This window comes from Peromyscus californicus, unplaced genomic scaffold (assembly GCF_007827085.1).
Source record: "Peromyscus californicus insignis strain IS unplaced genomic scaffold, ASM782708v3 Scaffold_6__1_contigs__length_162567912, whole genome shotgun sequence".
NCBI lineage: Eukaryota > Metazoa > Chordata > Mammalia > Rodentia > Cricetidae > Peromyscus > Peromyscus californicus.
This window is the reverse complement of record NW_026294584.1, coordinates 153501407-153516535: the sequence shown is the minus strand read 5'-3', so window position 1 is coordinate 153516535 and position 15129 is coordinate 153501407. Positions and strand designations below refer to the sequence as shown.

General features: G+C 40.5%; 1 long non-coding RNA gene across 2 annotated transcripts in view; it reads left to right on the top strand.

The window, feature by feature from the left end:
• The window catches only part of LOC128099333 (uncharacterized), a 45441-nt gene extending 31930 nt beyond the window's left edge, over positions 1-13511 (top strand). Inside the window, exons 3-4 of one of the 2 annotated variants that reach the window (XR_008214499.1) lie at positions 9538-9682; positions 13291-13511. This is a non-coding gene — a long non-coding RNA (uncharacterized LOC128099333). Of the gene's footprint in view, positions 1-9532; positions 9683-13290 lie in introns of both variants that reach the window. The other variant, XR_008214498.1, reaches the window with a different exon arrangement.
• The last annotated feature ends 1618 nt before the right edge of the window (positions 13512-15129 follow it).

The following is a 15129-nucleotide window of genomic DNA, read 5'->3' as shown; positions in this document are numbered from 1 at the left end:
GATAAAGAATAAAGGTAGAGTTAGAAGGAAAACATTAAGAGAAATGGAAGGAACATTTCTGGATAGAGATAAGAAAAAAGAAGATAGAACATAAAGAATACAGAAGAACACAGAAGAATAAAGAAGGAAACCATCAAGAGAGTGTGTGAGTGTCTTTCCCCTTACCCACTCAGATAAAAAGGTCATAGGACTCTGTGGATTCCCTTCCAGCCCTGCGCTGCTGCAGGCTGGCCCTCCAGGCAGCAAAAGAAGGTACATTTCATGACAAAGTATCTCATATACAAAGTATTTGCTCAGCATGAACAAAGTCTCAAAAGAGAAATGGCAGGGAGAAAAGTTATCAGTCTTCTCCAGGAAAGCCCCCTAATAAGTTATCTGATCCCTACTGGCCAGCCCTAAGCATATGTATGAGCAAAACAGACAGACTCAGCAAATAGTGTGTGTGTATATGTGTGTGTGTGTGTGTGTGTGTGTGTGTGTGTGTGTGTGTGTGTTGTGTAGTGCGTGCATGCACACGTGCATGTGTGAGTGTGTATGTGTCTGTCTGTGTCCAACAATAAAAATGTTAAAAAGATCACACTTTTGAGAGGAACTAGGGAGATACAAGAAGAGTTGGGAGGGAAGAGATGGTAGGATGAAAATACAGTACTTGTGCACAAAATTCTCAAAAAAAAATTAAAAAAGAAAGAAAATAAATGAAAGACCAAAGGAAGAAAACAAGCAAGGAAGAGAAGAAAAAAAAAAGGAAAGAAAATAAAATTTGTAATTTTCTTTTGTACTATCAGGGATTGAATCCACATCTCTGTGCATGCTAAAATAGCCCTATGTAGCTGAGCTACATCCCAATCCTAAGAATTCCTAGTTCCGATCACATACAATGTCAATATGGAGACAAGCAAGAGAGGTGTCATACTTGGTCCTAACCAAAACGCTAAAGCAGCAAACATTTAAAGTTGGTTATGTAACTAAGATCAAAATTACGTCTTTTTTTTTTTTTTTGGAAAGTGCATGTCATTTATTTCTATATTGAATGTGGGAGTCTGTGGGAGTCCAGCTCTGACCTGCTCCCACCTTTCAAAGGGTTCTTAGGTGGAGGAGAGAGGGATAGAAAATATCAGATAGAAAGAGAGACCTAGATGACAAGAAGAAAGACAGAAACACAGGATAGCTTCAGGAGGGCCTTGGTCAATAAATACCCAATAGCCCCTTCATTTATTTATAAGGGCTTCTTATAATATGCCAAGGAGAGAGGCAAAAAGCCTTCCCCTTGCAAGATCAAAGCACACCGTACAGCCAAGCATAGACCCTTTCAAATACCTGGTAACCACACCCGTGGTCAAATCATCCATTATGCAGCCCTGCTGGGTAAAGCAAGCTCAGATTCTCTGACCCTGAGTAAGTTCTCACTAGGAAGCCTCTGTGGGATCCCACAATTGAACTATGGTTTTCTACTTTAATGTTACAAATGTCCTTGAATTCCAGAAGAGGCTTAGAGCTTCAGAATAACACAAATGCATTGTCTTACAGTTGTGAAAGTTAAAATTTGTGTTTTATAATGGGTGAAAAATCAGGGTGTTTCTTTGCTCTTTTCAGCTTCCAGAAGTCTCCATACTCTTGACTCACACCCTCCCAATCCCCACCAGCAGTGGTGGCTCTTCTATCTCTACCTCCAACCTCACCACTTCTCCATCCTGTCTTCCTTTAAACCCCTGTGATGACACTGAGCCTATCCCTCTCATTTCTATGTGCTTAGTTAAATGAAAATTTGCACAATTCCCTGTGTCTCATTGGGTGATGAATTTAAAGACCTGAGAACTAGAACCTGAGCATTTGGGGGGTGGGATATTATCAAGCAGAGGCCAGAAGAAAGGATTAGATCCCCTGGCACTGGAGTTACAGTTGGGTTGTGAGCTAACTGATGTTCGTGGTAGGAACTGAACAGGGGTTGTCTGGAAGAATTCTTACCCGACTTTCTCTCCAGCCCTTTCCATTCATCTGTTGACAGGCACTGGGCTGGTTTTATACCTTGGATATTATGGCTATTGTAGCAATAACCATGGGCTTGCAGATGTTTCTGTAGTCTGTTAACTTAGATTCCTTTGGGTATTTATCTAGGAGTGGGATTACTGGATCATATGGTAGTTCTATTGCTAGAGTTCTAAGGAACCTCCACACTGATTTCCATGGTGGCTGTACATGTTTACATTTCCAACATCCTGGACAATACTAGTTGTTTCTATTCTTATAAATTTCATGTTAAGTAATTTTTAAATTTTTTTGAGAATTCTGTATGTGTATACAATGAGTTTTGATCAAGCCCGTGGTGGTGGTTTGAATAAAAATGCCCCCCATAGGCCCATGAGGGTATGGCCTACTATTAGGAGGTATGGCCCTGTTTCAGTAGGTGTGGCCTTATTGGAGGCAGTGTATCACTGGGGCCAGACTTTGCGGTCTCAGATGCTCAAGCAAGGCCCAGTGTGGTATTCTCTTCCTGCTGCCAGCAGAAGCAGATGTAGAACTCTCTCTCAGCTCCTCCTCCACCACCATATCTGCCTGTACACCACCATGCTTCCTCTCATGATAATAATGGACTAAACCTCTGAAGGTGTAAGCCAGCCCCAATGAAATGTTTTCCTTTATAAGAGTTGCTATGTTCATGGTGTCTCTTCACATCAATAGAAACCCTGAGACATCCACCCTCATTTCCTCTGCTCTAATTCCTCTCCCATTTCCCTAGCCACTGCTCCCTTCCAACTTCATGGTTTGTTTTGTTTCTAACCCACTAAATCCATTCAACACTGGCAGCATGGTCATGCATATGCAGGGCCATCTACTGGAGCACAGATCGCCTCTGAGTATACACATCCTTGAAGAAAACTAACTCTCCCTCTCCCAGGAGCCATTAATTGCCAGTAGCTCCTCAGCAAGGAGTGGGACTTGATGCCCACCTCTCTGATTCATGCTGGGATTTTATCTGGCTTGATCATGCACAGGTCTCGTGTATTATGTCACAATTACTGTGAGTTTGTATGTGCAACAGCCCTGTTGTATCCTAAAAACACTGCTTTACTACATCCAACCTGTAAAGAGAACATATATATATATATATATATATATATATATATATATATATATATATATATATATATATAAAGAGACCAGCTTCATGTGGCCTGGAGGGAGGAGGGCTCCCTCCAATTGTGTGCATGCCCAGGGAGCACCAGGGTGGAGTGGGGGAGACTCAGGCAGGCCACGTGGACTAGCCACAGGCTGTTAGGTTCAAGTCATGTCATGTTAGGTGTCACTTGTAACAAGAGCCTCAGTGGTCTATATATATCAATTTATTAAGAGGTTCTATGGGGAAAACAGACTCACTGATACAGGATAAGGTAAATACAGTTGCAGAGTCATTGGAAAACTGGGGACTGATCACATACTGTTTCACACCACCTGATCTGGTCTTCACCACCCAAGAGAGGATGACCCCCTTTCTCCTCCCTTTTAAATTGTCAGGTAGGCAGATAAGAAGCACTGCCTCTATCAGGCCAGATAGCCAAAGGTAATGGGCAGAGTGAATTCCCACTACATCCAACCCCTCCAGCTCTTCCAGTCTTCCCTCATCCCTCTTCCTGGATGAACCTAATCTTTAGGAGGATGGGATACAGCCATTCTGACTGGGTTAAGATGGAACCTGTAGTGGGTATTTGTTCCAGCTTTGACCTGAAAGTATGGCCCCTAGTGAGGCTTCTGGAAATGGCCACGCCTACCTATGAACTGCCCCTGGGGCAGGGCCAAGAGGGGAGCCCTTAAGACCTGAGATCTGGATGTGCCAGGTCTCTTGGTTCCTTGTGATCCTGGATGCTGGATGGTAGACCGAGCAGAGTTCTCTAGAGAACATCATTGGACTGCACTCCACCTCTCCTGAATCCTGTATCCAACCCCTTTACTGGCTGTAAGTTACCCCAAAATAAACCTCCTTTTAAACTATGTGGAGTTGCCTTAATAAACCCCCCAATAGGAACCAATGCAGTATTGAGTTGCCCATGCACATATAAGTAATTAAATTTTCTGCTTTGGAAGAAAAATAATTCTGTAAGGTTGTTTGCCCACACTTCTTGAAAACATTGTCTTCTAGGTACAGCAATGTGTGTTTTATGATCACATGCATATTAATCCTAAAGCCTATACTGTTAATTTTGTCTTGCTATTCCCATGAAGAAATTAAAACAGAGTATATTAGCTAGGCCTGGTGTCTCAGACCTGTGATCCCAGCACTTGGGAAGCTGGGGCAGGAGGATCAGGAGTTCAAGGCTAGCCAGAGATATATAGTAAGTTTGAGGTTATTTCAAAAAAAAAAGAAAAGAAAGAAAGAACAAAAAGAGGAAGGGAAGGAAGGAAGAAATGAGGACAGGCTACCTGTGTGGCTCAATGGGTAAGAGACACCTGCTGTAGCCATGCCTGATTGACCCAAGTTTCTTCTTCCCCAGGACCTAGGAGATGTAGGAGAGAATAGACACTTAAAAGTTGTCCTCTGACTTCTACATGTATGCTGTGGTACAACCATACCTACACATCACACACACACACACACACACCACACACACACACACACATACACACACACACATACACACACACACATATATACACACACACACCATAAAAAACAAACTTGTATACAAAGGATGTGAATGTGTGTATGTGTGTGTGTGTGTGTGTGTGTGTGTGTGTGTGTGTGTGTGTGTGTGTGTGTGTTAATCAAGCCTAGGGCCTCTCACAAGCTAAGCAAGTGCTCTACCACTGAGCTGGATCCCAACCCCATGAACAAGATTTTTATTTTTGCCCCATCCTCCAAAGAATGACTCTCTTTCCACTGAATCCCCAGAGATCTCTGCAGAACAGCATGGACATTTGAAGGCTCCAGGTGTTGGCCCACTGTAAGAACCAGCATGTTCCAGTGGCTTGAATATTCATTTAACCTGTCCACACCTGCAAGTGCTGCGTGTCTCCTGGTCTATATTGTGGGATAGCAACATTCCAGTGCTTCCTTTAAATACATTCATAAATGTCTAGGTTTTATGCTGACCTATTCTTTGCAGTTGAAAATATTTCCTCTTCCCTCAGTTTAAGTCTATGTATTAAGTAATTGATTTGCCAAGAGCAGCTTTTTCAATAGAAAAGGAATTGCTGAGCTCCCAAGGCACTGAGCATGAAAATAACCCACTTGACAGGCAAAGGTTTTGAAATGCCATTAATGCAGCCAATGAAATAATTTTGCATACTATAGTCCTAAGGAATGCAAATAAAAATTAGACATGACTAGTAATACATATTTAAGGATTAAGAAACTGCAGAATATATGCAATTAAAATATTATTTGCATTTTTTGAAGTATGAAAAACATCCATATTTACAGTCAAAGACTTAGGTTTGAATGTTGGTATGTATCTGAACATATCTTTCACCCTCTAAGTTCTAAGTGGTGCCCAGCAGCATTTGTGTATTTGTGTGTATAGAAGATATAAAAAAAATTAAAGACATAATTTGTATAAACAATGATTTTCATGTTGTATACCATGACTAAAATATTATCCATAGGATGAACTCTATTAATGTTTCTTGATGAAAATAACTTTAAAAGGATTAAAGTGATTGATTTCTTTTGAAAGGTACCCATTTCTATTAATCTATACATTGCCACATGACTTGTGGCTTACTGGTTCCTTACATCTTGCTTTTCATGGCGGTGGCAGCTGGCAGCATCTCCTGACTCAGCCTTCCACTTCCCAGAATTCTCCTCTCTGTTTATCCCGCCTATACTATACTTCCTGCCTGGCTACTGGCCAATTAGTGTTTTTTCAGTCAATCAGAGCAACACATTCACAGCATACAGAAAGACATCCCCAGCAGAAAGGTTTTGTTTTTATTTTTAATTATGTGTTAAGTGTGTCCATTTGTGAGCTTGTGCGCTTGAATGCAATGGCCTTAGAGGCCAGAAGAGAACATCGGATGCTCTGGAGCTGTAGGCACAGGTGTTTGTGAGCTGCTCAGCATGGGTGCTGAGAACCCAACTTTTGGCCTCTGCAAGAACAGCCTGAGATCACATATGCTGAGCTGCCTCTCTACCCTGAGTGATGTGTTCTCTAAAAGCACTAACGAAATAATAAACATAGATTTGTCATTGCTTGGTTTTTATGAGAGTAATAGTTATACCATGTCAAAGGTTATTTGTGTTTAACAATTACTAAGTGTCAATTAAATATGATGAGATTGGCATTGACACTCTCCATTTAGAATGTTCCACTTCCTTTCTTAGCTAACTTGAGGAGAAATGAATGTTGGTTGATAAGGGGTCTTTGACTAACATAACCAAAGTAGGACACATGGCATTTTACTCTTCTAAAATGATTTTCATTTTTAACAACTGTCAACTGAAAACTTTATATTTTAGTGCTTTTTCTGTCCACTTTCTGTCTCTCTCCAGCAGAATGTAGACCCCAGAGCAGAGAGTTTATTTACCCTACTATTGTGCTCCTGTGTTTAGATTAGCGTCTAAAGCCAAGGAAGCCCTTGGTAAACACTGCCGGGTTGAGGAATTTGTAACTGTTAGGTATTGTGTTAGTTTACCATGTATTTTATAACTTTATTTTCAGATTGTTTTGGAATGAGATAATAATAGTCCAAGGTGCTTTGTACATTTGTATAGAGCAGACCATTTTCTTAGATCTACACTAGAATGAGTTAATTTGTCTCCAATAGAAACCTTACGAAATATTCTCATTGTACAGATAAGGAAATAGTTACACAGAAGGGAAAATATGCCTGAAGTTATTTATCTAGAGAGTGGATGAACCTGGATTTTAACCCAGCAAGTGAGGCTCAAGTCGCCATGACGTCAGCCATTGCAGTGAAGGCCATTTCGTGTGTTTATCTTACATTAGAGAGCTAAGGTTGAGAGTCTAGGGTGGAAACTGTACCTTTTCCTTTTCTTCCTTTGTGTTTATATTCACTCTCTGTTAGCTTATTACTGGCTTCATTGTCAGGAATGGCTATAGTAGAAATGAATACAGAAAAATGCAGACACAAGTATCAAAATAACCATATTAAGGGCTATTGGGTTAGAAACGGCTAATGTTAAGAAGACACCAAATGTTACCTGTTTTTAAAGTTGTTATCCTAAGGTTGGGAAAGTGAAGTCTGACAGATGTAGTAGAGTCTGTGATCCCTGGGAACACTGGCTGTCCCTGCAGTTTAAAGCTCTCCAGTGGCATGCTTTCTAATGAGCAGCTGCTTTTGATAATGAGGTATTGATACTTCATTATTAGAATGCTATAAATAATAAGTGGAACAGAAAAACTCAACAAGAGGGAGGAGAGTAGATGGCTCTTTATTTCCTTAATTAAAAAGTTTTTTTAAACATTTATATTTGCACGTGTGTGTATGCACATGTGCATGCTCGTGCATGTGCATGCTTGTGCATGTGCATGCTTGTGAAGGTCAGAGAATAACTTGCAGATGTTAGTTTTTCCTTCCACCATTGGGTTCTTGAGATTCAATTTAGGTCATCAGGCTTGGCGACAATCATCTTTACTTGTTAAGCCATCATGCCAGCCCCAGAAAACATGAATACTCAAAGGCAGAAAAGATATGATAACAGGATGATAAGGCACTTTAGACAGATAAAGTCGAGGAGCTCTCTGAGACAGAGAAAATAGAAAATAAAGTAATTAAGGAAAAAATAAAATGATCCAAACATGTAGAAGAATCCCAATAATCACACAGGAGTCCTGGGAGGTGGAGGCAGCCTCAGAATCAGCCCATGCACAGAGAACTGGAGCATGGAAATTAGTCTCACAGCTCACAGAACACTTTAGGAAATTGCATCCCTTACTCTGTGTGCTCAGGGTGAGTGCCACTTGCTGCTTTTGACTTTGACTAGCCTTTCTATTTCTTTCTCTCTACCGTATGACGACAGCTCCCAAAGTTGTGAACTGTGAGACAAGCTAAAGAGAGGGTGAGGCACCCCTGGGCTCCCTGAGATGCAAAAGGGAAGAGGAAAGAAAAACAGATATAAAGATCTAGACAGAAAAAAATTTCTTTTGAGACTGGGTCACTATGTAGTCCCAGCTGGCCTGGAACTCACAGAGATCCATCTGCTCTGCTTCAGATTCAGAACTGCTGGAATTAAAGGTGTGCATCATCACACCCGGCATTTCAAAATATTTATTTATTTATTTATTTGTTTGTTTGTTTGTTTAATATGTGCACCTGAGTGTATATATGTGCACTACATGTGCAGGTGCCCACAGAGTCCAGCAAAAGATGTTGGATGTCCTGGAACTAGAGTTACAGGTGGTTGTAAGACACGAACTTTGAGTGCTGAAAATCAAATCCAGGTCCTCTGCAAGAGCAGCAAGTGTCCTTAACCACTGAGCCATCTCTCCTGCTCCATCGGGAAATACCTTGAACTTTCCATAAGGATCTTGGTCTATAGACTAAGGGTCAAAGTCAGTTTTCCCACGGCTATGGAAGAATATCCTGATTTTTCACATCTCGCAAGTGTTCTCTGTATCTATAGTTCTCACAGATATTCTTTCTATCTATAGTTCTCACAGGACAGAAAAAGGGGAAGGGGTGGAAATTCAGAGAGATGGAGTCAGGGGAGGGTAACAATAAGGAAAGAGAACTGAGTTAGTGTCCAAATTTTCATCAGCAACCTGTTTGCTGGACTACAATGAAAGATACACTATCTTCAAAACTGACATGCAAGTTGCTGACTTTGGCAAATTCTGAAAAATCAGAAAGCTCTACAAAGAGTCTGAAGGTGTTTTCTAGCAACAGGGGTTGGGGCAAGGTGGCTAAGAGGCATGCATAATTAAGCAGCCCTGGCCTAGATGTGGTTAACATCCTTGACCAAGCTGTCAGCTCTGTTCCTGCAAGGAGGTCCGCATCCTTAATTCAAGGAGGGCAAGGTGGTTCTCAGGAGATCAGTTCTGCTCCAGGGTGTGGTCTCACTCTTATAGATAATTGCCCTCATGGTGTAGTAGTACATTTCTCTGGTCCTGCCTGGCCCTGAGACCCTGCCTAGCCCCATGGTCCTGCAGCCTCTTATAGAATAATCACTCAGAAGCTTAATATTATTGGCAAACTGTATGGCCTATGGCAGGCTTCTTGCTAGCTAGCTCTTTCATCTTAAATTAACCCATTTCTGTTCATCTATGTTTTGCTACGTGGCCGTGGTGTTACAGGGCTGCTGGCATCTTGCTGCTCCTTGGGAGGCGACTAGGTGTCACTCAACTCTCCTTTCTTCTCTCCATATCTCTGCTTGGATTTCCCGCCTACCTCTAAGCTTCCTTGCCATAAGCCAAAACAGCTTTATTTGTTAGCCAATGAGAACAACACATATTCACAACATACAGAAAGACATCCCACAGCATCATGGGAATAAGGATATTATATTTCCAGGGGTCTGCTATTCTTGAAATCCAAAGCAAATGTAGATTGGGGCAATGACTTCTCTCTGTACCTTGAGCCTAGAATAAGGAAGAGATGAACTAGATACACATGCCTTGAACAATTAATAGACCATGGCAACAAGAAGATCCCAAAGTCAAGCAGACAGACAGAAATGAGAGCAGAGACACCAGGCTTCCATATGCATTCAGCTGTCTTGTGAACCCAGGTAAGGAACCAAAGCTTTCTAGCAAAATCAGACTCCAATTTCCTGTTTCAGTTTCACAGTGCCATGCTACAGTGCAGGTGTGTCTGTCACAGTGCAGGTGTGTTTCAGTGCAGGTGTGTCCCAGTGCAGGTCTATCACAGTGCATGTGTGTACCAGTGCAGGTCTGTCACAGTGCAGGTGTGTCTGTCACAGTGCAGGTGTATCTGTCATAGTGCAGATGTGTCCCAGTGCAGGTCTATCACAGTGCAGATGTGTACCAGTGCAGGTCTGTCACAGTGCACTGCTACAGTGCAGGTGTGTCTCAGTGCAGGTGTGTTCACTGCCAAATATTCTTTGCAAATGTGTGTGGAAAAGAGAGTTTATGTTCAGGGATGGCACCAATGATGATGGTATTTCTTTGAGGATCTTCATCAGGACAGTTTGAAAAACACTTTTATTCATAAGGAAATAATGATAAGACTATCTGGATTACTGATAAAACAAGGACAATGCCTAATCATGACTGTCCTGTGGCGTCACATGATGCCAATATCATGAAGATATCATTTCAAATGGTACATTTCTGAAAGTTGAAATCTCCAGAGACACACACACAAAAAAAAAAAACCCTAAAGTTAAAAATTCCTCAAACGACAATTCTGAAAGATTAAAATCAATCTGAAATTCCCCAATAAGAAACTATACACTAAATGTGAGGGAAAGGATTGGTTATGCAATATATCAAGGAGAAAAACATCAGCTTAAAAATGCATCATTTGAGACTGGAGAAATGGCTCTGTGGTTAAGAGCATGGGTTGCTCTTGCAAAGGACCCAAGTTTGATTTCCAGCACCCACAGGACAGCTCACAGCCCCATGTAACTCCTGTTCCATGGGATTCCAACACCCTTCTCTGGCCTTTTTGGGCACTGCACACATGTGGTGCACACACAGACATTCAGGAAAACACTTATACACATGAAATAATAAAATAAAAATTTAAAAATTTAATGCACCATTTGTGTGACTTAGCATTCTTTCCAACCAGTGAATTCCAGGAGCTTTTTATGACCTAAAGCTGCATTTGCCTAAAGGAGTTACTGATTAGTTGGAAAAGAATGATGGAGGAAGACAGGTTGTAGCATTTCTATTTGATCAACCATGTCATTTCTGCCAAAGTTGTGGTCTGTGTAGGAGCATATACAGAATCCATTTCCTATGTTCAGAGCTACATAGACCATCACACCGAAGACTGAAACTTTAATAGGGAATGCTCATGTGGGTACATATTTAATAATACAATTTCAAAGAGCTGAGCCACATAGAAAATAATTGTGAATGCATTGTCCAAAGAGAGTCTTTCCCTGAAAGCACAAGTTATTAATCACAATGCAAGACTTAACCTAAGTTGAGGGCTGTGAGAACTGGCCAGTTGTTACAGATGACCTCTGTATACACAGGTTGAATGTTTATTGTACGTTTTAGTTTTTCTTATATTCTGCTACCTTTTCCCCTGCTCTTATTTTATTTTGAAGATATATTTATTTTAATTTTGTGTGTATGGGTGTGTGCCTGGATGTATGTGTATGTACCACATGTGTACAATGCCTATGGAGGCCAGCAGACAGCATTAGATCCCTGAAACTAGAGTTAGGTGGTTATGAGCCATCTGATGTTGGTGCTAGGAACCAAACCCTAGTTGTCTATGTAAGTAGAAAGTGCTAATAACCACTGAGCCGTGTCTCCAGCCCATCTCCTCACTATTTTAAATTGTCAGCAACAATTATTTTATTTTTATATTTTTTCCATGCTTTATATTTCATCTCTTGCATAATTTCCAGCAGAGAGGCATGACCTGTGAAAAGACTTTGAAGGAATTCTAATTCATTTTTTTCATTGTTTTTGAAATTGATGTCATGAAAGTCCATTATTTCCCCATTGGCTTTGTGTATAACCATTATGGATGTGTGTAAAACCACAAAAATGTCTACAACAAATGAAAGTATTTGGGAGGATCCAGCCCTTTGAGTAGACATATCAAAAGACTTGGGTTGTTGGTCACACAATACTTCAGATAGCTGAAGTCGTTTCCCGAAGAGCTTGCTGGTCTACCTAGCATTCTGATTTAACACAGACTCCAACCATCACTATGCCCACTAGGACCTGAGTCCTGGTTACAAAGCTTTTGTATGGCAGGCTGGCTGGTAAGGCATCTTCTCTTCATCTGGACACCACTGGAAGTTAGCAGCTTTCCAGGCCACCTGGTAACAGGGTCAAAGCAGGACAACAAATGCGAGAGAAATTGCCGCTGCACTCTGAACCGCCTCACCAAAAAAGTGTCATTCTTCCAGTTTTTCTGGGACTTGGCAATTTCACTGTGTCTCTTGTGAAAAGAAAAGCCTACAGATAGACAGAATTTTAAAAATACACTTTAATAATCACTGTCTTTTAAAAGTACATTTGTATATTCATATACATTTGGATATTTCAATCATTCCTACTCTCTATACTTTTGGTTTGTCCTTTTGAGACATGATCTTGCTATGTGACCCAGACTGGCCTGGAACTTGCCATGTTGAGCAGTATGGCCTCAAACTCATGGTGTTCCTTCAGTCTCCACCCCAAGTTCTGGGGTTAGTATATCACCACACCTGGATCCCACTGTATCTTTTCTATTTAGTTTTTAAGCTTTATTTTTATTTGGGCCATCACTGTTGATTTAAATATGTATCTATCTAACTAGAAAAGTATTGAAATTGGTAAAGGCGTTGCCACTAAGCCTGAGGACCTGCGTTCCATCCCCAGGACCACATGGTAGGAGACAACCAACTTTCAAAAGTTGTCCTCTGACTTCCACATGAGTACCATGGTATGTGTGCACCTGCACACCCACCCCTCCACACACACAAATCAATAAATATTCTAAAATTTTTCTGGGTCAGACAAAGAATGGACTGTTGTTAAATGACTTGCAAAGAGGATATCAGTTCAGTGACTATGAAGTCTTTTTCTTTCTCTCCTTTGTAGCTGGAAGGTTTCTCCAGTACCACCCGGCCATGTGGTCCCACAGCCACTTATAAAATAATCATTCAGAGACTTAATATTAGTTAATTACCAATTGCATTGCCTATGGCAGGCATCTTGCTAGCTAGCTCTTATAAACTGACCTATTTCTATTTATCTATGAGTTGCCATGTGGCCGTGACTTACCTATATTTTCACATCTTGCTTCTCCTGGCGGTGCTGGCGTCTCCCTCCTCTGCCTTTCTTCTTTCTCTCTCTCTCTCTCTCTCTCTCTCTCTCTCTCTCTCTCTCTCTCTCTCTCTCTCTCTCTCTCCCATTCCAAGAATCCAAAATAAACTCCCTACAGCACATTGCTGAATGCTGGCTTTTAGTATATTTTATTTCTAAAGATGCTAGATTTGTGCATGACAATAATATTGCCTGTATCTTTGAGCCCCATTCTGTAGTAATACCTTGAACACAAATTACCTCCTAGAGGAAAATACATTTTGGCTTATTTTACAAAGGTCATGGAGTTTGTTCAGGAGCAGAGTTGTGTTGAGACCTTTTGAAACTATGCTAAGGTTTGTAATTATATTTCTTTCTTTCTTTCTTTCTTTTTTTGCAGAGATGTTCCCCTTCAATGGTAAACCTATTATCTCTGATAAAAATGCACTGTCAGAAGCATGACTACTCAGCCTTCTGTAATACTTCCGTACAACAAAACAACAAAAGTCAAGACTTCACATTAAATCCTCCAGTGCGGTGTTTTTGAATGTGTGCTTTCACAGCTCCTCTTTTTCTCTACTGAGTAATTACTTCATAGAAATAAACATTTTTAAAGATCTATCTTTAAAATTTGAACTTCATTTTTGCTTTAAATTCATTGTGGTTGGACGGGTTTTTTTCTTGGCTTAGTTTTAATTGTTTTTAATATACTTATAATTTAATGAGTAAAAAAAAATAACAGATTTGGTACTTTGCCTGTATTCTCCAGTCTGTTACTTTCTCTCATTCTCTAATATTCATGCACGGTAGTCCCCCCAGTCCCTCTACATTTATGTCACATATATAAATTCTAGATTTTCATATGAGAGAAAACCTGCAATATTTGTCTTCTGAGTTATATCGGACTGAGTGAAATAGGTTGGAGCCTCAGTCCCATTAGTTTCCCTACCATGGCCACAATTTTATCATTCTTCATGGCTCAATAAAATCTACCATGCAAATGTACCACATCTTACTTATCATTCATTTGATTATTTTAACATACAGTGAGAAGCCTGAAGATTGACTAAGCAAACAAAGACATATTTTACATTTTTGTGTGTATTCTCATTCTCTATCTATCTATCTATCTATCTATCTATCTATCTATATCTGTGTGTGTGTGTGTGTGTGTGTGTGTGTGTGTGTGTGTGTGCATATGTGCAGCATATATGGTACCTATGTACAGGTCAGAGGACACCTGCCAAAGCTGATTCTGTCCTTCCACTCTGTGGGTCTTGGGGCTTGAACTCAAGCCTTCAGGCTTGGCAGAAAGAAACTTAGCCTGCTGAGTCAACTCACTGGCCCTACAACTGAGTTCTTTAAAATATAATTTAAATACATCTCAAGGCTGACTAATATTTTATAAGCCTCTATTGACAAACCATTCCTGGGATGGTGATCAGGATTAACTATCAGAGACATTTTACAGCTCTCCATAGAACATTCTGTGAACAGTTAATAACAAACAACTTATGACATACTTTGCTCAAGACCCTCTAACCCTACTAATAGCATGACACTGACAGCTAACCGACAATACAAATGGAGTAGTAACTTTGGTAAAAAACACTAAACTTGGTGTTAGAAGAGTCCCCTTTTTGCTAGTTTCAAGAACTTAGGCTGTTGGGGAACATGATTTTAAGGTGTGTTACTTTTGTTATGTTGCATTTGTTTAACTCTGTGAAGCTGTGCTACTATATTGCCTGTCTAAAATACCTGGTGATCTAATAAAGAACTGAATGACCAATGACAAGGCAAGAGAAAGGATAGGTGGGGCTGGCAGGCAGAGAGAATATATAGAAGGAGAAATCTGGAAAGAAAGAGAAGTAGCCAGAGAAGGAGGAGGAAGGACATCAGGGGCCAGCCACCCAGCTACACAGCCAGATATGGAGTAAGAAATAATGAAAGGTATATAGAAATAGAGAAAGGTAAAAGCCCAAAGACAAAAGCTACACATGATAATTTAAGTAAAGCTGGATAATAATAAGCCAAGCTAAGGCCAGACATTTATAATTAAGAATAAGCCTCTGCATGTGCTTTATTTGAGAGCTAAGTGGCAGGGCCCCCAAAAGACCAAAGACCAACCAACAACATTGGGCAAACTGCTCAATCTTTCTTGATCTTTTATTTCCCTGACTATATAAAATGGGAACATATCTGATGATTATTCATGGAATGTTTATAGATTTAAAAATGT